We start from the raw sequence: 19826 nt of genomic DNA on the forward strand, positions 1-19826 counted from the left end.
ATGAACCAGCAGGACATGTTTGTTTAAACCCCCAAATTGAACCGTTTTCCCCAAATGAAATGTAACCTGATGAAGTGTCAAGCAAGTAGCAATTGCAGCGTAGGCAGTCCAATCAGGTGATGAATGTAATAATGCTGAGACGGCCTCGGACTGCGCCCTGCCCTCACCCAGACGCAATGGACATTCCAGGCTCTCGGAGGCTCAGGTTCCAGCCCTGCAGGGTCCAGTAGGGTTTGATTAGGAGTGATAAGTCACACACAGCATAACCCAGAATGTACAGAATATTTATGACCAATTTGTGCCACACGCTCGTAAATATGTCAGGATTTTAAAACACACATGGCTTTGACACTTACACACACACACAGATATGCATACAGTACATATCTCTAACAACAGGCATGCATATTTGCTGCAGATTTGCTCACCGTAGATGTAAAACACACACATGAATGCACACCCTCACACAAATACATGCCCCCCACTTCACATACACACATACATGCGTACGCACACACACACATACAGTACACTTGAGACATGTACATGCAAACACACACACACGCCATGCCTGTACACACACGCACAGACCCTGTACACATACAGTACAACATACACGTAGAAGTGTGCACACACACTCCAAACCCCTGGATGTGTTGGGGGGGGATGCAAAAATGCTGTGTGACATTCCCAGCGTCTCTCCTCATTTCCCGGCCTCACTCAGAGCCCCTGCACATGCATATTCAAAACTGCCCTCCCTGACTCCCCTGCACTACATTACCAGAGCTAAGGAGCAATCAGGGGAGCACTTATAGCGCTGGAGTCGCCTCATTAGAGCACCCCCTTACCAACATACCCCCCTACACATACACACACACACACACGTCCCCCTACACAAATACACACACATACACACACACACACACACACACACCCCTACACAAATGCACACACACCCTACACAAATACACACACATACACCCACATACACAAATACACACACACACGCATACACACATACACACACACTCACACACGCACACATACACACACACATCCACAAATGCACTCACACCCTACACAAATACACACACATGCACCCACATACACAAATACACACACACGCATACATACACACATACACACACACACTCACACACGCATATATACACACACATACACACACACATGCGCACACACACACATGCACAAACAAACACACACACATGCACACACACACACAGAACACAGGCCATTCCAGGCCTGCCTTATCTGGTGGGGGGGGGGGGGCAAGCCTGGGGGTGTATGTGTGTGTGTGTGTGTGTGGGGGGGTGTACGGAGAAATCCCGGTGAGACTCAAGGTGGGGAGCGTATGGGCGCTGGGCCAAGACGGAATGTCCACTGCGCTGGCGCGGGCTGCTCAGGCGTAATTGGGCCTGACACAGGTATGGGGTCGTGCAGCGCGCTTCAGGGAACCCCTTGCCATCTGTTTGTGGCATTAAAGCTCGTCCGTCCCACTCGCCCAGGAAGGGGGAGAGGCGTGGGCCGCACGGTTCTCCAGTGGAGCCAAGCGCTCCGGTTCCAGGTCCAACTCAGCAACAGAACCGCGGACCGTGCATTTCCCAAAAAGCATTTTTGAAGAACTATCATCGGTAAATGATTGAGTGACCTATCCTCTCTCTCTCTCTTACCATGGCAGTTGCTCAACAACCCTTTCAGGGTCCAAAGTGGTCACTGAAGTACCAGCAGCTGGTCCAAATGGAGTTGTATGGAGTGGTCTGTGCCATCTGAATATGGAAGATCTTCTCTCCCATGCGGAGCACAGACATTCCATTTGTTTGGATATTGCTGAGACTGCAAATCTGCCGTAGATCCAAGAAACACCACTTGGTTGAACTTTTAACACAGTTAGACTTTTAACTCACTCACAAATACTCAACATTTACAACAGATTACAACAACTCCTCTTATTTGTCTTCATCTGGACCTGAAGTTACCTTTTGAGGTGAAGATAAGGGAGGCATGATTTGTAACGTATCCAGTGAGGTACCCTCTGGCGAGCATAAATTTCAAAAAGACATGATAACAGAGTCTGGTATTATTTTTAGCACCGAGACTTAACCTGGCCTTATAAATCTTGCTTCACTTGAGTGGATGTTGTTTAAATTGAATGCAACCTCTCGGCTGATTAAGGCAATCGAGTGGAGATAAGTGTTGTTACTGCTCATAATTGCCTTGGACTCGGAATAAATTCCTGCATTAAAGCCAGACTCAGACATCTGTAAGAGCTCAACTCCTCTCCCTGTTACCTGCACGCCGAGCTTGAGCTTACATATCAAAGAAGTGGGAATCAAATAAATTTGACCTTTTCCAAAGATAATACCGGTATGAACATATTTGTCTGATGACCCACTGCTGGCAGTGGCCCCTGGCGTGTAATGCCAAAGTCCTTATGGGCAAGCCTGGCCACTCAGAAGCCATCTTGGCAATGCCTGTGGTCAGTTATTTTCAAGCAAACAAAATCAGGCTTCTATCTAAGTCAATGGGGAGAGACTCATAACTCCCTTGACCTTAAAAGTACAAAGCTGTTATTACCGTTTAAACTTGACATAAACGGCATTATCAACATTTCGATATCACTAAAAGACTTTCTTTTTTTATGCTTCAATTAACTGGGCACGTGGCATATTTTGCTGTGCAGCTATCACTAACATAACCGCGGAAATAAACAGAACATTTAGGTGAAGTGAAATGTCAGTTTTGCCTTTCCGACAATGTGATGGAGTCTGTAGAGTACAGAGCAGGTCTTCAAGTTACAGATCTGCCATGTTAAAGACTCCCCTTTTTTTCCACTTAGTGATATGTGTCTCACCTAACAATATCTCTCTGGATGCATATCATGTACTCATCTCGTCAGTGTCTCAGTGTCTCTCAACCGAAAAGTGGGAGTGGATGGGTGTTTATTTGGTGAAGGTGTGTGTTTATTTGTGTGATGACTACTAAGTAAGTAAGACATTCTTCTATTTTCTTTCCTGCAGTGACAGATCTGAATCAGCACATTTGAGATTTGAGTCAGATCACTCATACAGATACAGAAGACGTCAGCTTGATTCTTAGAATTCATCCACATGGATTAGTTCAAACACCTCACCTATGATTCATCAGAACAAGCCCAAGCGCGGTCAGAGACTGGATGATACAGCGCTACATAATGGCAATGGCTGCTCTTATATATGTACTGTATCATGCAAATATATATTTATAATTAACTTAGTACTGACAAAATATATTCATGGCATGGTGATTAACTGTAGCTGGTCTACATATGAGATACTGTGCATGGGCGATCAATATGAGATATACTTCAGCCATATATGATGCATTTCATAATATGTTTCAATGCTACCAATGCTACCATGGTTATGAAGTGTTTTTCTAATGTAAAGTATTGGCATTTTTAATATACAGTACGGCATTATTGCAATACCCCAAAGTGCCTGGTTTGATTGAGAGAACATAAACATGTTAGCACAGCGTTGTCTGAAGGAGACAGATGTTCTTGTTGATAACGCCATTACCTCTGACGCTGTAATTACTGCAAACATGGCCAATGCCGAATACATTCTGCATTCTTTCACACATTCCACGGCCAGTGACTCACGAATAGCCAAGGCTTTTTACAGGTGCAAACAGCTGTTGTATCTCTGAGGTGCCGTCCTCCCCCCACCTAGTACCGTTTAAACACAGGGTCCACCTTACACCGCCCTCGCTCACCCAACACACACACACACACACACACACCCTCCACCCCCATCATTTGAGTGCAGTGGAGGCAGCATCTGCACTGCTTCCTGTGAAAGTACATCTGGACGGGGAATTGCACACCGTTGTTAGGGGGAACCGCTCCGTTCAGGCGGCAATTAACATGTTGTCGCCAGACGACTGCCACCATGGTTACAGGCCTCTTCTATACCTTTTCCATTGGTCCCAGATGACTCTGATGGCAAGGAAAAAAATATCCTGCTGTCCAAGATATTCCTCCTTCCATTGACTGTAGTTTACCTTCAGTTTGGGTTTCTCCAAATTCAACAGCAGAAAGTTATTAAGGCTTTTAGCCACAAGTAGAGTGAATAAGCCTTAAGAAGACCTTTACATAACTAAGACAACTTAGACTATCAGATTTATAACAGAAAAAAAGATGCCTGTGATTGGGGAAATGCTGTCTTAATCGGGAGTAAATTGCACTGGACAGGAACACATCGCATGTGCATACTAATCATTGAGTGTACATTTTGGTTGGAGGAATTAGCCATAGTAGAGAGCTCTGTAAATTCAGCAGATGTATAGTTAAGTAGTAGCGCAGCTGTAACAGGGCTCAGTTCTGGACATATGACAGGTTGGATTCCCATTAGGTGTGCTCATTTACTGCTGAGCTGTAATGAGATACGGACTGTGTGTGCGCGTTTGGGGGCACTCGAGTCTCCCGTCTTAACGTTTACCTTTGGATCAGGTCAGCGGAGGGACTCCTCTTGGAAAAGGAGAGCGCTGATTTCGACCGCCCTGCGTTCGCTCCAAACAGGTTGTGCTGTTGTGCATCCCTCGGACCGGCGCAGCCAAGTTTCACAGGCCCCTCGTCCCGGGTGGCTCGCTGCATCGGCTACGGTTACAGGCCGGCCCTTGTGGTACCGAGCCTCTCAATCCCCGAAGCTTTCACAACCACTTTGCCTTGACAAAATCTGCCTGCCCTTGTATGTGTCCTCAGGCTCGCTTAGGGCTTAGCAACTATTCAAGCGAGTACAATGAAAGCGGGCATATCCACATTTCTCCTTGACAGATATGAGTAGTCTGCAAAATAAACAACGAGGAAGGCCAAACGATTCTTCCATAGCCCAGTACCTTCCTTTCTTCTCCCCCTGATGAGCCTGTCCTGGTAGACCTCAGTGTTTCCACCAGGTCATTTTGAACCGATCGACTGGCATGGAGATCAATGAATTGCCATTTGCAAGCCTGAGTGTAATGCTCATTGCCAGATTGTGTGTGTGTGTCTGTGTGTGTGTGTGTGTGTGTGTGAAAGCATGGAAAAAAAGGCAGCTATGACGAATAGTTTGTGAACTGAATTCCCTCTCTGCTGAAGTCGGTCCAGAGTGTGAGCTCTAATAGAAGACTGTTTGAGGACGCCAGGCAAGGCAGGCTGTGCTAGTGTGCACGTCAGTGCAGCTGTGTCCGGTCACTGTGTGTGTGAACTGCTGGAACAGACAACTGGTGCTCTCTCTCTGCGATATGCCTGCCTTTCTCTTCCCTCTTCCCTACACACACACACACACACACACACACACACACACACACACACACACACACACACACACACACACACACACACACACACACACACACACACACACACGTATATGCTATATATTCATATTCATATTGAGTCTTGTTCTCAGTAACAAAGCAAAACCATTCGCAGGGACAATCAAACACAGAGCTTGGGGTTTCAGAGACAAACAGCCCCACGCTCTGTTGCAACCCCTTCAGCAGAGCATCAGAGTAGGATGAATCAGAGTAGGATGAGGAAGGGAGTGAGGGGTTTTTTTTTGGGGGGGGGGCCTCCTGGGTGGCCCTCCTGTAGAGGAAGAAAGGCCCCTGTGCATGAAAAGTGAGACCCTGTTAAGGAGCTCTCGGAGGAGATGGGCTGCAGGCTCTCCTGAGAGTCTGACCTGGGAGTGACCGACGGGGCCCAGATTGCAACCTCCCTTCTCCCCACCTCGTTTCGCTTGCGCCCCCAAAATATATTCCTTACCCCCCCCCCCCCCCCCCCCCCCATTCCACCTCACCCCACCCCAAAAAACCCTCTGTAAAAGTGCCCATAGCCCAGGGGCAACAGGGGTGTGGAAGGCAGAGATGTGTGTGTGTGTGTGTGTGTGAGTGTGTGTGTGTGTGTGTGTGTGTGTGTGTGTGTGTGTGTGTGTGTGTGTGTGAGTGTGTGTGTGTGTGTGTTGGGAAGGTTGTTACTGTAGGGTGGGGGAGTCTTGTTACACTGTTCATGCAGTCACTGCCCAAGATGACGCTCCGCTCCTCAGTGTTAGGGGGCAAAAACAACGGAAAACCGCTCGTCCTCTGCTCCCGCCAGGTTTTGTTTTCACCGAGCGCGCGCGATGGAAAGAAGGTGTCGTCCCGTCCGTGCCACACGAGGAGGAGGACAACCGATGACTCAGCGCACACATGCGCTCGCACACACACGCGCACACACACACACACACGCGCACACACACACACTCACACACTCTCAACCCAGGCCCTCGAACGTGACCGTCACACCTGCTCCCGGTGACATCACAGCCGTCATCATCAGAGCGTTGCCGTGGCACGGCCCTTGCGATAATGAGCTCCAGCTTGCCGGGGTCAAGATGAGTGAAGACAGCCACGCCACCACCGCCACTCTCGCCCTCACGCCTACGGTCTGCGGGCACACTGCCAGCGCGAACACACTCCGTTTCGCTCAGAGCAGGTGCTGTCCAGAAGTGTAGAAAGGACTTCAAATCAGACTGAAGACACAGGCTTACTAATTCTTACAGTATAGTATAGTATTTCTTCTATTTCTACCATTGCTAACAGAAATACTAGTATTAGTATTGTATTTCTACTGTTTGTACTATTCCTAAAAATGTGTGAAGCACAATTCAATTATGAAATGAATGTGTAATGATATAGTGGTTTACCATATGTAATTCATCTTCAGTCTTTAAACAATGCACAGCGCTGAATCAGATCCATCTGATCTGAAAATGTATCTGAAAACGTGACAGTGACAGGCTCACATGAAGTTTAGAAGAAGACAAAGAAGAAGAACAAGAAGTTGAAGAAGAGCAAGAAGAAGATGAAAAACAAGGAGAAGAAGAATAACAACAACAACAACAGCAAGAAGTTGAAGAAGAAGAAGATGTTGAAGAAGAAGAAGATGGAAAAAGAATAAGAAGTTGTTGAAGAAGAAGAGCAATAAGAAGAAGAAGAAGAACCTCTAGAGAAGGAGTGGGGTACGTTTCAAATGGGCTTTGCTGGGGCTCTGTGTGTGGGAGGGTCAAAGACCTGTCCATCAGAGGGGCTCACCACAGGTGAGTGCAGTGCAGCCCAGCACTTAACCTCTCCTCTCTAATGGCACCCAGTGGCTCGTGAAGCCTCATCAAGTTTATGAGAAGGAGAGGCCAGGCCAACGGGCCCTAAAAGCCTGTTTATGAAGAGCCAGCGTTTGCTTTGGGCTTCTAAATGGACCTCCAGTAGTGGAGTACCAGAGAAAGAGGGATGAGGTAGGGGGAGAGGTAAGGAGAGGGAGAGGGAGAGAGAGAGAGAGAGAGAGAGAAGACATAAGGGGAGCGGTAAGGAGAGAGAGAGAGGAGAGAGAAGAAAGAGAGAGGCGATTGATTCGTGTGACGCCTTTCTGTAAACAGTGAGCAATGCTCTCCTCCCTGTGCTTTTAAGCATGAATTAATGTAAATTCCAGGCGTTTTCGGGGCCTGTCTCTGACGCTTGGGCTCACCGGCGCACTGGAATCTTGTAGGGGTGTGTGAACGCCGCGGTAATGGCATTCCAGCCTGTCCACATTACCACTATTTCCCTACAATCAATCACGACTTGTAACAGCGCATTACAAGACGAGAGAGAGTGAGGATAGGGGGGGGGCAGAGAAAGGGAGAGAGAGAGAGATGGAGAGACTGCAGAGAAAGGGAGAGAAAAGTAGAGTGCAAGATGGAGAGAGTGCAGAGAAAGGGAGAGAGTGCAGAGAAAGGGAGAGAGAGAAAGAAGGAGAGAGTGCATAGAAAGGGAGAGGGCAAGATGGAGAGAGTGCAGAGAAAGGGAGAGAGGCTGTGGATGGAGAGGAGTGTTGAGCAGATAGCAGAGAAGGCCCTGACCTGGCGAGATTGCAGAGGTCATCGCCCACATCCCTCTCAAAGGCAGAAGGGCCATGTACTCCTGCAGTAGCACACTGATTCACTTTCTCTCTCCTCCTCTCTGGCCTAAGTGTCGACATAAGGACATGAAAGTGATTGGGACATAAGGTGCAGCAGGCCTTTGATTAAAAGCAACGTTTCCTTTGAGTGCTGCATTACAAAGAGGTCGTCCAAGAGGCGTGAAGGCGGCCGGCCCCTCTGCCGGCGAACAATTGGATGCCGTCACGTTTTTGTTTAAGCAACGCTAAACAATAGCGAGGCCTCCTCCTGCCTTCACCCCTGCTACGTGTTGTGTGGGATCACCCCCACCCCACCCCCACCCAAAAAAAACCCTGGCTTTTCATGTGTGACATCACAGGGGAGGAGGCGTGTGTTGTGTCGTGAAATGGATCGGATCGCGCCGGGCCGAGACGTGAAGTGGTCCCTCGGGGTCCGAGATAGCGTGAGAGAGGTGTGCGCGCACGGGCTCCCACTCTGACAGTGATATTACACACACTTTTTTGCAGCTCGCAGGGCGACCCGTAACACGCGCGCTGTGTGTGTGTTTGTGTTTGTGTGTGTGTGTGTGTGTGTGTGTGTGTGTGTGTGTGTTTGTATGTGTGTATTATGTGCATGAGTGAATGTCTGTGTGAGTTTGTGTGTGCACATGTGGGTGTGTGAGTGTATGTATCTGTGTACATGTTCAAAGGTGTGTGTGTGTGTGTGTGTGTGTGTGTGTCCACAGCGGCGGTGGAGGGTGCAGCTCAGTGCCATCAGTCTGAGTGAGGCCAGCTGATGGGCCCGGTCAGCAGGGAGGCCCCAGAATGGCGTCAGGCGAAAACAAAACGGGCGTTCCCCGCTGTGCCTGCACCGCGCAGCGCGGCACGACGCAGCCCCTGCTCCACATTCACTCCTAATCAGGAGCTGCTGGGCGGGAGCGACTGCCCGAGCCGTCGAGGACGTCTGACCGGCCGCCCGAACAAAAACATGCGCTGAGAGATTTTCCCAAACTCACTGAGACAAGCTTGAGTCGCACACGCGCGCACACACACACATGCGCACGCACACACACACACACACACACACACACACACACACAAACCTCTCTCCGAAGCCATCTGCTAATCCATGACAAACAGGATTACAGTGTTTCCACCCTGCTCAGATAAGACACTCGGGGAATGACTCTGGGAATCAAACACATGCAGTCACTCCTTAGCGCACTGCAAGCCTGGGAATGGCGGCCAACAAACCTGCACAGGCTCCTCGGCTCAACAGCAACACAGAACGCACAACTGACTAGGGCTAATTAGCTATTACAATACCATATGGGCAGATTGTAAACATCTATGTCACACTTTAAAACATTTGATGTCATGACAGAAAACAGCGAGTCTTACCACCCAGATCTGAGAGTTCTGGAAATGATACTTATGCTTCAAAAGCTAGCTCTGCAAACATGCTATGTTTATATATATATATATATATATATATATATATATATATACATAATTTAAAACTTCGGTGTGATTTAGTGTGTTAGATTGAGAATGGTAAAGGGAGAGACAGAGAGAGAAAGAAAGAGAGAGAGGGAACGAGAGATGAGAAAATGCCACACAAACTGAAAAGGAAAACGTACGTGAAAAAAAGAGGGAGAAGAATAAACTTTCTTTCTTTCTCCTCTCATTGCTTGCTCAGTGATCCAGGCCAGTGCACACAAAAGCTACTGTGTGTTGGTGAGGAGCAGGGAGCTATGCCGCCGAGTCCCTCACAATCTCCTTCCACACTGCACGACCTCTACTAAATGCAGACAAAATGTAGGAACGTGTAAACATATTACACTCACAATGTAGTCATGAGCAAAAATAGTAGTACTGGTATGCCAGGATCCCGGTAAGCTACACCTGGGTGTCATGTTTTGGTTTTGTTTCGTTTCATTTGTTTTTTTTTCATTCTTTTCATTCTTTTGTCTGTATGCCTGCTGATCAAAGAGGCACTTTCAAATTTATGCTAACAGACAAAAACAACTTTTTGGAGACTCTCCCCTCCTCCCCTTATACTCTCTCTGTCTCTCTCTCTCTCTCCCTCTTTCTCTGTAACACGTTCATTTAGATTTCAGTAACCCAACAAGCCCAAGACAGACCTTTAGTTTAGTTTTCTTTTGTACAGCCAGTCAAATAGCATTGCCGTATATATACCAAATTAAGTAACAGACACAGTTCTCATGTAACTAAAGGCTTTCGCATAGCTGACAATAATGTGACTGAGATATCTCTTCAGGATGTTCCCTTACGGTGGGTATGCCTGACAATCAAATGGGCTGTGTGAAGGGCATCGAATAGTACATCTCCTATTACAAAAGACTGGAGTCCATGCACTGTCTGTCTGTACGCATGTAGACTGTGCCATGCTCAGAGCCAGTCTAGCTAGGGTTAATCAGGCAGGCCCTTACACAGCGCTGACAGTATTTTGAACTCCGTGACCTCAAGGCTCATCCTCATTCACCCCTGGCTTTCTCATCATCTTGGCAGACTTTTTTCTCTCTCTTTTCATTTTGTGAAACTGTGATACAAGTGTTTAGAGTGTGTCTGGGTTACCATTGGGATCATTTCCACATTCCTCCCGCGTTTTAGATCCTGGTGGTGTGAATCTGCCAGCCCCAGCATCAAAAAAGACATGACTTTACAAGCCGACATCTTGTAGATTTATTTTGCAACGGGATTATTTCTGTCAATATGTTTATTTAGCGCCATCAGGACGGCTCCACTTCAACTGCTAGGTACAACCAGCCCCTTATGTTGAGACATATTAATCACATTTCATCTCCACTGTCATTGTGGGTTCTGCCAGTGAGACCCAGTCAGTCAGTGTGCGTTCAGAGTGTTGAGCTTGGTTTGTAAAAGCCTGGCGATGTTGCCAGCGCTAAGCCCTATCTTTTTTCACTCTCCCAGATTGCACTTCACAGCGCCGTGGATCAGCCCCGACAATGTGCCATTAATTTCGACTGCCAGCGTGCCTTATCAAAATATTTTCCCGCAACTTTCATCAAAATATTTCAGTAACCTTGGAATCTGTCAAAACATTTGGTTCTTTTCTTTTTCTTTTTTGGAGTTCACCTGACGGCAGCCCGACTCCATCTGAAATTGTGTCTAAGGTATTGCGATGTCACGGCTTGGAGGGCGTTTGGTTTAAACAAAGGCAGGTTTGATTCAGAGCAGAGCGGAGCAGAGGCTCGCGAGTGCGCTGAGCTGGGACACCGCAGCGTTAGTTACATAAAGCATCAGGCTCCACGCTTGGCAACGAATGGCATCCTGTGAGGGGCTCCATGACAACATGACTAAGCAACGCAAACCCTCCCTAACAACAGTGAACTCTGGGTTGAGTCTGGCCCCAATAAGGCGCAGATTTGGCCCACACCCGCTGTTACCTGGGCTCTGACCTGAGACCCACCTTTTCAAATATGCAGTCCTTCCAGAAACTTGTACAGGATACAGGACGCACTCTGTATCAGGAATACCCCTTGTGTACACATTTATGTAGCAGATGTGTTTCACCGAAAGGACTTGCAACACAGGTAAGGCATATATTCTGTCAGTGTGTGTGTGTGTGTGTGTGTGTGTGTGTGTGTGTGTGTGTGTGTGTGTGTGTGTGTGTACGTTCACTTTTTAACCTTTCACATGTCTGTTGTCGTCTTCCAGTCAGTTTTCAGTGTTGAGCTCCAGGAATTCAAACTGCTAATGTTCTGCTTCTGTCATCTGTTGTCACCACTGCTTCTGTCGTTGTGTGTGGGACCGCAGCATGGTCATTCTCGTGTGCTCTGCTCTCACAGTCCACGATGCAGAGGGAGAGAGAGAGAGATCAACAGGGCTCCAGAAATAGAGCAGGTTCACGGGCTCCCTGACATACTTTCACAGGGCGAGTGTTTGCACTCACCCACAGCATCAGAGATTCTCTAGCAGACACATAAGCTGACCCAACACAGCTGGTCCTTCTTACGGGGCCGGCAGGAATTTTATTATGGCCCCGGTTCCCCCGGTTCTGCGGAGGGAACACCTCGGCTAGATTTAAGGTGCCCACACAATGAGCGTTAAAAAAGAAATGAGAAGAGAAAAGAAATAAGTGAAATAAAAAAAGAGAAAGAAATCAAACCAAGCTCATTTTGAGCATCCGATCTGGCCAATGACTTTCCTCCACTCTCCGCTCTTGAACGGCAGCCAAGCGCAGCCGCGGTGGCTAGAGACCAGACATGTTTCGCCGGGGCCCTTCGCACGCTGTAGATCTCCCGGCGTCACAGGCGGATCATTGTCTCCACCTCGCTTCGCCCTGCGAGGGATTCTTTGGGGATTGAATAAACACAGGTGAGTTAGCACTCTGACAGCAAAGTGAAATATTCCTATATTGTATAAACATTACATCACTCTCCCTATAAGCCCTCACTGGCATTGGTCCACAGGTTATTAGTTCCTACAGAGCGCTGGAGGAGAGGGGCCACCACTTCAGCCTTGCACTGAGCACGCTCTAATTGACAGGTAATTCACAACAAGTGTGCATTATTTTAAGGCCTATCAGAATAATATGTTTTGGTAATCTAGAACAAATTCGCATGAAATTGCTGGCTCCCATTATTTGGCCAGTGGTCTCTCTGGAGCAGAATTTCTCCTCAGTGGCTCCTGAGATATCAATTCTATAGCCTGATCAGCAGACTTGGACAGAGTGAAATCTACTGTTGTCCAGCTCTTGGTCGCCCTTCACCAGAGCCACACATGACACACCCTAAGACCACATAACCACGTTACCCTTATCATATCATCAACAGTGTTATGGCAGATGTCATGATCTGACATTAGCCATCACAACATCACCTGATACTGTCATGACAACACCCTTCTCACATGCTAATAAGCTGGAATAGCATCAAACACTTTGAGAGCTGGTATGACATTCATAAAAAATGGTAACGTGACTCTTGTGTGACTGTACACTGACGCACACTGACAGTCAAGACAAATTGTGGTTATGTTCTAAAGGTTAAAGGTATAATTATGCATATGTTCCCTAGGTTATTTGTCTTATGACATGGGTTTGAACAACCCATCTCAGATGGTTACCTTTCACATATTTTCTCTATTACCTGATTGTAAAAAATCTAAAATAAAATGACCAAAGATATGTGGAAATCACATGCAGTACAAAAGGATGAATGTAATTTGAGATTATGAGATATTTTTACATTTTCTTACCCTTATTCCCTCAGAAAAATGAATAATTATCAGATGGCATTTTCTTAGGGTCTGATAAAGTCATCTCAATCCTAGAACAAAGCTTTGTTAGATCATAATCTCAAGAATGTTTTCACATACTCCACGAGGTCGTAAATTTTGTCGACAGCAAGGCAGAATGGATGGAAATAATTCGGAAATAGTTTGACTTCAAATGTGGCTGATGCGACAGAGAAAGTTAGTTATTGAGCATTCGAGCACACAGACGCTGACGAAAAGCCTTTCACACTTTTATGACTCTCCATGCCTGTCCCTCTTTGAACGCTTCATTCGTTTCGTCTGTTGGCCAATAAAAAGCTGATGGAGCTCCGAAACAGGAACAGAGACATTGGGTCATCCGGCATGTCTTTTTTTCTCCCTCAGAGCTGTTTAGGCTGGTGCGTAAGTGGCCCAGATAAGGGCCAAGTCCAGGCCGGATCCCAGGCTGACTGCAGCTGAGTGTGATAGAGTGATATGGTGAGAACGTGTTTTTTTTCTGTTGATGAAGTGCACATGAATGTGGTCCAGCCTTTATTAAACCGAGCCGATCGTGGGAAAAGAACCAGCCCAGTAAATGTGTCACGTTATGTCTATATTACAAATGAGACGGCTTATCCCCCAATGCGAGGCATACGAAAGCCATGCTGTTAGATGGCTTGTCTCACTAATTTAAGGGAGATACATCTACAATGCCTTTCTATCCCAGTTACATGATACTGTTTAATATTGTTATGGTTAGAGTCCAACTACAGTGCCAAGGAATCACAGAAAATTGATTTCAGTTCTTCTTTTATGCAGTTTTCTGACAAGGAAAGATATGTCTTTGCCAGGTTTCCCCTTTAACATGTCCGTTTTCAGCGCTGTCCATGTTAATGTTATTAAAAGCACATCAGTCATAGTGCAAATGGGTATCGCAAAGTCGTTTAATCATCCTGTCTCCACGTTAGTGGGAAATAAATCTCCTGCCATATATCTATCTCACCTTAACACACAGTGCACATTTTCCCCTTCTAATTTATTTATTTTAAACAGTCTTTTCATGTTAGCCGTGAGGGTAGTGCTCTTCTTCAGAGTACAGTGTAACTCAGAGTGCTTGGTGTACCTTTAGCCACGGAGAGGCTGCTGTACAGTTTTGTGCACAAAAAGCTTCAGAAGTGTCATCATTAATCATTAGATGTATTTTCCATGATAATACACCATAAAGCAACACCTACCCGGCGAGCTGGGGTGGCTGCATTGTGAAATCCCAGCTCCGGAGAGTGAGGGGGAACTTTTTTCCTTTCCTTTCTTTTTGTGCACCGACAGAGCAAACCACTAAAATCTGACAGGCAGGTTTTGGACGCTCCTTTTGGCCCTGATTGATGACTGAAGCGCCTTCGCTGGAAAGCCCCTTCCAGGTGCTGTTTTGAATGGCAGATCTGAGCTGGATTCCTGGTCCCCTCACACGTGTGTTCCTGCCTTTTCTCGTCCCCCTCCACCTACCTTTCTTTAATCTCAATTCTGTGGCTTTGATTATGGATTAGTCACAGGTTGTCATGGAATGAACACTCCAAGAGCCTTACATCTTGTGTGATCCATCAGTCATTCATAGAAGAGCTTCATGTAAAGCCAGTACTGCTGGTGGCAGTGTGCTCGTGGAGCGAGGGTTGCGGGGAGCTTGCTGTCTGCTGGTGGCAGTGTGCTCATGGAACGAGAGTTGTGGGAATATTGGTGTCTGCTGGCAGCAGTGTGCTTGTGGGTCGTGGGGCGAGGGTTGTGGGAATATTAGTGTCCGGCGGCGGCAGTGTGCTTGTGAGTTGTGGGGCGAGGGTTGTGGGGAGCTTGGTGTCTGCTGGTGGCAGTGTGCTCGGGGGCGAAGGTTGTGGGGAGCTGGGGGTCCTCCACCTGGAAAGAAGGCCAACATTTCTGTAGTGAAAATAGATCCCAACGCACTGGATATGGCATGCATGAGACAGTGGCTGGAGCTTACAGTACATGATATTGGCTTGAGAAAAAGCCCAAATGGGTTTGTGTGTAATGCATTCCTCCTGAGCCGTGCCACGTGCAACAAAATGGAGTCGCTCTATCTGGACATACAGGTGTATACTACTGTCGTTGCATCATCCAGGTGTGCTTCTGAAATGAGGCCTCCATACAATTACATACATAAATACATACGTAGATGCATACATACAGTCATACATACATACAAATAAACAAGCATACATACATGCATACACACATACACACACACACACACATACATACATACATACAGACATATACATACATAGATACAGACATACATACATGTACATACATACATAGATACAGACATACATATACACACATTACCAAAATTATACATACCCACTCCAAAGTTTGATTAAAAGTGCCTTTAACAAAACAAACAATAGACAATATGTTCTAATTAAACCAGATGCATGTGTACACTGAGTTAAAGTAACTTGATCCAAGACTCACTGACTTAATCACTGTACCATGACTGATTGTGTCCATGGAAACAGTTGTCAATAACAGAGACAAAATGTTCTACATTTCTAACTCAAAAGCCCTTGCAAAAGTAAGACACTCACCTGATCTCCTTGTATGCTGGGAGATGCTGCCATGCACATCAACAAGGACGTTTGGTATGCAGAAATGCTAAATATAAGTAAACAAGTCTCTCTCCTGTTGGTGTTTTCTGTCACGTCGTATCAATGTGATGACCAGGTGGTGCATTGGAGCATGATCCAGCATTGATCTGTGCCGACTCCAGATGTGATGTTCTGTTGATATTGATATGTCAGGCGGCCAAGTTGGTTCGGGACACTAATTCCTCCATGCACCTGTTCTGTGGTCACACACCTGAGAAGACTCAGTTATGGCATAACTTGAAATGCCTCAGAGATTTTCATTATGAATCAGGTTGTGAAATTAGGGACAACATTCTGGGAACAGGCTGGGGCAACAGGAATGTCTGGTGTCTGCACCTATGCACAGAGTGAGCTTTAACATAATCTTTTCTCTCTCATTTCATGCAATAACCTTTCCCTGATTTATAGCATAAGGGGAATTTAATGCAATGTAATTGTTGACATTGTCATATTTTTGGACAAGGATGGATTATCTTTGCATTTGTTAGTGCAAACCAACCTTGGGAGATTAATAGCACCTGCAAACACATTGTGGTTTATTTTTTTAACCACAAAAAACAATTCGAATGATTAAAACTCTCTCTGGTGAAACGCCACAACAGGAAATTCAATGAGGCTTGCAACAAACTACTACTACCTCCATCCCTTCTAAAAAACAAATCTGTTTGTAAACATCAGCACACGCCATGCTTTAGAACAAAACCACCTTGATGGGTTTTGGCACATGTGGAGCAGTGATGGGCCGATAGAGATTGGAATTAAATTGTTTATTGTTCGAACAGCTGAATTCTCCAAGAGCCCGACTGTTCTGTCTCCAAGCACCATGCTCCGTCATGCCTTGGTATGATTTGTGCAAGAATACAAGGGCAACATGAGGGATTTCCCCCCACACACACACACACACACATACACACACACACACACACACATACACACACACACTTTGCCTAGCTGAGTCTCTTTGGAAGACATCTGGAATAAGAAAAAGTGATACTGTATCCTGGTGGCTAATGTGATTGTCTGTGAGTTGTCTCAATATTCTGGTAGCTAGTGTGATTGTCGGTGAGTTGTCTCGATATTCTGATGGCTAGCTTCTAGTGTGATTGTCGGTGAGTTGTCTCGATATTCTGATGGCTAGCTTCTAGTGTGATTGTCGGTGAGTTGTCTCGATTTTCGTGGAGAAGCACTGTGATTCAATCACAATTGGCCTTGATGGCCGAGATAAAGCCCTGATGTGTGTGAAGTGCTTTTGAATGCTATCTCCACTTGTCCAGAGGCCAGATGAGCCAACTCTGCTCACATGAGCGAAATGAGGGAGAGATGGGCCACACAAGCACAGCTCATCACACCCACACACCTCTGACTGCAGAGAGAGAGAGAGAGAGAGAGAGAGAGAAAAGAAAACAGGATTTCTCAATGGCTCAGAGTAAGCCCTTCTTTCCCAAATCTCATGCAATCACAGGATTTGTTCCCTGCCTCTACAGCAGCTTTCTGCTCTCCATGTCTATCTGAAGAGACAGTGTCCAAAATGACCTGCATCAACACATACAGCCTCACTTTGATTACAACCTTGAACTCGTTCTTTCTCTCATTCTCTCTTCTCTTCTCTCACTCTGACACCCCCCCCCCCCACACACACACACACACACACACACACACGTCAACAGCCGCATGTCTGCTCCCGGTGTGCAGGCTGTAACCTTATATGCCTTTAAAACAAAAAGGAGACACTCTCCTCTGACATAGGGCCCTTTATTGTCGACTGTGGGTTTTGAATATCAGTTGTTGAGATAGCATCTCTCAGCAGCTATTCAAGAGTGTCACAGCTTTCTCATTTGATCTTTATTTACACTGGCCATTGTCTACCTGTGGCGGGGAAGGAAGCTCTTTAGCTCTTTTGAATGGACGTGAAGCTGTAGTTTATGTTATTCAAACTATCATTGCTCCTGGTCATAAGTGCTACGTCTGCTTTTATGGACTGGTGCGTGTTTCAGAGGCGTCATAGAGCATGACGTACAGGCCACTTTAACTCAAGCACCCTAGACACCACTGCATGGCCCATGCATGATGATACACCTCAATGAGTACCTTTCAAATTTAGGCTTGAAGATGCAATCAGGTTCTGTGTCTGAGACAAATACAGAAAGAGAGAGCAAAAGAGAGAAGAAGAAATGAATAAAGGTCGAGAGACAGAGAGAGAGAGAGAGAGACAGCAGGGCTCTCGCCTGACATCACGCCTTGGCCGTGTGCTGTGTGCTCTTGCCATCAGGTTTTGTGCAGAGCGGGAATTTCCCGCCCTGCAGCCTACACTGCCACTCAAACTCTCTCCTAGTGCCTCTCTTACAACAGCATCTCTCTCTCTCTCTCTTTTCTTACCTGTACAAAGACTCACCTGACACTCGCTGTTGTTGGGCTAATCACTCTCTCTCGGCTGCTAATCCGGCCCGCCGTGCGAGTTGTCCTCGGGTTGTTGGTTTAGGCTAAACCTGACGGATTGTGTCGTTGCCTGGAGCTTGGGTTGCTCTCCCGGCCTTGCCGTGGAGGGGGGTTGTTGTCTGGCAGGGACGCTAAATGTTGTGGATTAGCATTAGCCATATTAGCCATATGACACTGGTGGACAGAACAAGGCACTAAATGGGAAATGGGTCATGCCCTGGGTATGGTACTCTAGAGTGGGGGTAAAGGTGTGTGTGTGTGTGTGGGGGGGGGGTCATGCCCTGGTTATGGTTAAGCTGTGTGTGTGTGTGTGTGTGTGTGAGTGTGTGTGTGTTGGGGTTTGGGGGGGGGGGGGGGTGGGGTGGGGGGGATCACGTCCTGGACAGTGCACTAAACGTGCTGGTGATTGAGATTGGGGAGTGAGGCAGGGTGAGGGTGTACTCGTGCTGGGTAAATTGGAAACAGCACATTCCTGGAGGGAAGCTGATAACAGGCTTGGTGGAAGGAGAGGAAATGGCCCATCTTGGGAGGGTTCCTCTCCTCCAGGAGAATGATTAATCTCCTCAAATCATCAAGGGCCTCCCTGCTTCAGACACCACCTCAGGTTGGATAACTGATCAACTCACTAACTAATGCAAACTAGACAACTGGCTTTTGCATTTCATAATACAGTAGCTTACATATTTTTTTAATACATTACATTGCTAATTATGATATGTTATATAAACAGTCCTAAATATATTTTTCAGTCTGCAGGACTGCTAACAGAGCCAGGTGAGATCATGTCTATATGAGTACTACTGTAGTATGGCACAGCCCATCTCTGTGATATCTCTGGGTTCAAAAGACAGAAGAGGGTAGAAAGCCTGTCATGACAAAGCTGCATTTTTCCCCTTTCCCGCGCCAAAGCTACCGTGTCTACAAAAGGCCGTTGTGCAATTTGTCAGACTCTCAGGTGGCGTCCCCTGCTCGTGGCTCTCTGCCCACTGCCTCCCTGTTGTGTTTTGATTTGTTCATGTTGATCCATTTCATTAGAGGGTAACTCGAGCCCCTGGTTTCTGTGTGATGGATTCCCCCTGAGCAAGTCCAAAATGCCCGCAGGGGTCCTGCACAGGCGCCCGACTGAAAAAGAGAGGCCGTGGTTCTGTTTACTGTAAACACACATGGGCAGTTTTAGAAAGGTCATGTGTGTGATACCAGTGTGTGTGTGTGTGTGTGTGTGTGTGTGTGTGTGTGTGTGTGTGTGTGTGTTCGTGTGCACATGCATGTGTGTGTGTGTGTTACATTTTTGGATCATTACAACTTAAATTGTCTACAGTTAGTTGCGAAAAAAGAGACAACTGGTTTCCTCAGTTGGTGATCAAATGTCTTTACAACCCCCCTTGTTCAAAAGGGACAGGCACATCCTCACCTACCCTTTTCAGAGTGCTTGAACCCTGCCGCTGTGAAGTCTCTGAGGGCCATTGCCGCAGGTCTGTCAGCCAGGGGTCAGCGGTCCCCATGCACCCTGGCCGAGCCGTATTTGATTTGGGTGATTCCTCACCTTGACCCCTGGGGCTTTGTTCAAA

This window comes from Alosa pseudoharengus, unplaced genomic scaffold (genome assembly GCF_046254945.1).
Source record: "Alosa pseudoharengus isolate Yale_2024_CS ecotype anadromous, Long Island Sound unplaced genomic scaffold, YU_APseudo_1.1 YU_APseudo_1.1_scf_16, whole genome shotgun sequence".
In the NCBI taxonomy this organism is placed as follows: domain Eukaryota; kingdom Metazoa; phylum Chordata; class Actinopteri; order Clupeiformes; family Clupeidae; genus Alosa; species Alosa pseudoharengus.